This window comes from Schistocerca cancellata, chromosome 2, assembly GCF_023864275.1.
Source record: "Schistocerca cancellata isolate TAMUIC-IGC-003103 chromosome 2, iqSchCanc2.1, whole genome shotgun sequence".
Taxonomy (NCBI): domain Eukaryota; kingdom Metazoa; phylum Arthropoda; class Insecta; order Orthoptera; family Acrididae; genus Schistocerca; species Schistocerca cancellata.
In genome coordinates, this window is record NC_064627.1 from 617,503,114 (window position 1) to 617,507,513 (window position 4,400).

A 4,400-nucleotide genomic window follows, 5' to 3' on the forward strand; every position below is an offset into this window, starting at 1 on the left:
TATAATGTGTTTGGATATCGTTGTGCTGCCTTCAGAAGATGATTTAATATTTTTAACACCTTTTTATAGTAACTTGTACTGCAATCCATACTCTATGAATCACTGTGAACCTCGACCATTATTCAAATTTGGGTCATACAAGTGTACTACCAATGAATCATTGCTTGAAAATGGCTTTATTTATTTAGAACTTAGCCTGTTTCGTCGTTTCACTTCATATCTTTACGTATTGTTAACTCCCAACTATTTGCGCGGTATGACGGACTTAAGTCGTGACTTATTGATCCTGTAGTCAAAAGATACCCAGCTTTTACGTTTCGTGAAGCGTTCAACTTCACATATCTCTACACTAAGTTCTTGTTACCAGTCCTTGCACCAAGATGATATTTTGTCTGGATGTGATCTGATTTTACAGCAATTTTTTGGAGTATTATTTCCTCAGAGGCCACTGTAAAATTTCAGAAAATCAAGAGATTGAAAGTAATATTACCCGCTAAGCGATTATGTATAATACGAACAGAAATGGTACTAACACACTCCACTGGAGCACACCAAATATTACTTTAGTGTCTGTCGATGACTCTGCACCCAAAATAACATGCTACGTCCTGCTTGTCATGAAATTTTGGATTCATACGCAATGCACGGCTGTACATTATTACATAGGACGTACTGTCGTTGTGGTACTGACTCAAAAGTTTTTTTGAAAGTGTGGGCACACCGAAACTGCTTGGTTTCTTCTATTCATGTCACTGAGGATACAGTGTGATACGGCGACCTAAGTTCGCTAGATCGATGTTCTCTGTAGGTCGCTGTTTTCCATGGAGAAAGTTCTATTATCATAATGATTGCACTCAGCATATGTTCTGGAACTCTGCTACAGACATATGTGAATGATCTAGTATACTATTTCTGCAGATCAAGTCTAATTCCTATTTTATAGTTGGGTAAGATCTTTGCTCTTTTCCAGCCACGTGGAACATTTTTTTGGTCAGCGCATCTGCGGTAAATTACAGACAAGATCGATGGCATCGTTCAATATGCCCTAGACAAGTATGTTCAGAGTAAGGTTTTAAGGGATGTGAAAAATCCACCATGGTTTAATAGCCGTGTTAGAAAAGCGCTACGTAAACAAAGACCACTTCATCTCAGATTCAAGAGAAGTAAATACCTAGCTGACAAACAAAAGCTGAACGAAGCGAAAATGGGCGTAAGGAGAGGAATGAGAGAAGTGTTCAATGATTTCGAAAGTAAGACGTTGTCAACCGACCTGAGTAAAAACAGTAAGAGATTTTGTTCGTATGTAAAATCAGCAAGATGGTAAAAAACTTATATTCATTCTCTCAGCGACCACACCGGCACCGAAACGGAAGATAACAGAGAGAAGGCCGAAATACTGAATTCGGTCTTCCGAAGTTGTTTCACCGCGGAAGATCGTAACACTGTCCTCGTTTCAGTCGTCGTGCAAACGTCGAAATAGCAGATATTGAGATAACCGATCGCGGAACTGAAAAGCAGCTACAACCAATTAGTAGTGGAAAGGCTTCAGGACTAGATGAGATACCTATAAGATTCTATAAAGATTATGCGAAAGAACTCCCTTTCTAGCAGTAGTTTATCGTAGATCACTTGACCAACGAAAGGTACCTAACAAATGGAAAAAGCACAGGTCATTCCCGTTTTTAAGAAAGGCCGTAGACAGATCCACGCAATTATAGACCTATATCGTTGACGTCAATCTGTTGTAGAATTATGGAACATGTTTTATGCTCAAGAATTATGACGTTTTTGGAAAATGAACAGCTCCTCTATAAAAATCAATATGGATTACGCAAGCAGAGATCCTGCGAAACTCGGCTCGCCCTATTCCTCCATGAGATCCACAGCGCAATGTCCAATGGCACTTAGGCTGATGCCGTGCTCCTTGACTTCAGTAAGGCATTTGACACCGTCCCGCATTGCCGTTTACTGAAAAAAATACGAGCTTACAGAGTACTGGAGCAGACCTGCGATTGGATTCAAGACTTTCTTGCGGACAGAACTCAACACGTCGCTCTTAACGGAACTAAATCGACAGAGGTAAGGGTAATATCCGGAGTACCACAGCGAAGTGTGATAGGACCGTTACTGTTCACAATATATATAAATGATGTAGTAGAAAGCGTCGGATGCTCTTTAAGGCTATTCCCAGATGATGCAGTTGTTTATACCAAAGCAGCAACGCCAGAAAATAGTAAGAATTTGTAGAGCGACCTGCAGACAATTGATGAATGGTGCAGACTCTGGCAGTTGACCCTGAACGTAAATAAATGTAGCATATTGCGCACACGTAGGAAAAGAAATCCACTACTTTAGAGCTACAGAATTGATGACAAACAGCTGGAGGCAGTGTCTGCCGTAAAATATGTAGGCGTAACTATCCAGAGCGACCTTAAGTGGAATGACCATTCAAAGCATATAGTGGCAAAAGCAGGCAGAAGACTCAGAGTCATCGGAAGAATCTTAAGGAAATATAACTCATCCACGAAAGAAGTGGCTTATTAGGCGCTTGTTCGCCCGATTCTTGAGTATTGTTCGTCTATCTGGGATCCCTATCAGGTAGGACTGATAAAGGAGATACAGAAAATCCAACGAAAAGCGGCGCGTTTCACCAATGGATCTTTTAGCTAGCGAGAGAGCGTTACGGATATGCTAACCAAACTCCACTGGCAGACGTTACAAGAGAGACGTTGTGCATCACGGAAAGATTTACTATTGAAATTTCGGGACAGCACTTTTCAGGAGTCAGATAACATATTACTTCCCCCCACATACATCTCGCGTATTGACCACGAGGAGAAAATTCGAGAAATTAGAGCCACTACAGAGGCTTACCGACAATCATTCTTCCCACGTACTATTTAAGAGTGGAACAGGGTTGGAGGGATCAGATAGTGGTGCCGAAATTACCCTCTGCCACACACCATTAGGTGGCTCGCGGAGTATGATGTAGATGTAGATGTACTTCATTCTCTAATTCCGCATAAAACTTAACAGGGATTCCATCGCGGACAGGGGCCGTATCGAGTTTTAGCGATTTCAGCTCGTTTTCGACATTAGTTTTGATTACCACGTCATTTATCTTAGAAATGTTTCGGCCAATGAATGACTTCTACTTGCCCGCATCTCGTGGTCGTGCGGTAGCGTTCTCGCTTCCCACGCCCGGGTTCCCGGGTTCGATTCCCGGCGGGGTCAGGGATTTTCTCTGCCTCGTGATGGCTGGGTGTTGTGTGCTGTCCTTAGGTTAGTTAGGTTTAAGTAGTTCTAAGTTCTAGGGGACTGATGACCATAGATGTTAAGTCCCATAGTGCTCAGAGCCATTTGAACCATTTTTTTTACTTCTGTTTGAGATGGAACACTTAGTACAGAATCGAACATTTTGGATTTTAATTTGATATTTAGTATTTCGGTTCCTGTCTCATCGACAAGGGTCTGAGCATTCATTTTTGTGTCACTGTCAGAATTTTCCAGAAAGATAATATGATAATATTCTGTTACGGTAGCTATTTTAGATTTCACGCATTTGCTCTTCTGATAACTGAGCACCTTTTACTTCGCATGTATCTTAGGGACTGTTTCTTAAAATGTTTCTGGCATGGACTATATCCTGAAGGGAGATCTCTGCTGTCTTTAATTATTATGATAAGTACATTTTTTTTCAATACGTCTTTGTGCTATTCGTTTGAACTTTACCCACAGTTCGTCTATGTGTTCACCGCACGAAATAAATAATCGTCATTCCTGACTGAGAAATGAGATAAACTCCTCCTTATCCATTTTACGGGATATGTAGACCTTTTAGCTTACTTTTCTAGCTCTTTGTACTCTGATGCTAATTTCTGATTCAAGTGCGTAGTGATCAGTAATCCCACTCGCGATATAGAGCCAGGGGAACATTGCTAAGACACAGATACACAGGGCGAATAACCTAAAATTGCACCGCAAATATTGCGGAAATGGAAAGTGCTGTTGGTGAGCAGTTTTCACAGAATGGGTTGGTACTCAGGGGCACGTATTGTTAGCCAATCAACAGATCGTAATAATACTTAGAAGGTGTATTTTTTGTGCAAACATATACATTTTAAATGGAACAATGCCTATTGACCTTAACTTTAGATTGGAATGTTAGTGGCGTTTGTTGCGGGATTCTAGTGCGAGTCACTTACGAAATACCGTATTTTGGAAAGCTCCCACACCGACGCTTGTACAATACGTGTGGTAGCACACACTAAAGAACAACACAAGTGCATACACTATAGTTAGATCCACGGACGGTGATTGCTTTGTTGCCGGTTCGAAGCGATAGTTGCGGTAAGCGCATACTTGTGCTTCGCGCTTGATTAAAGCGTGTATCCTGCTAA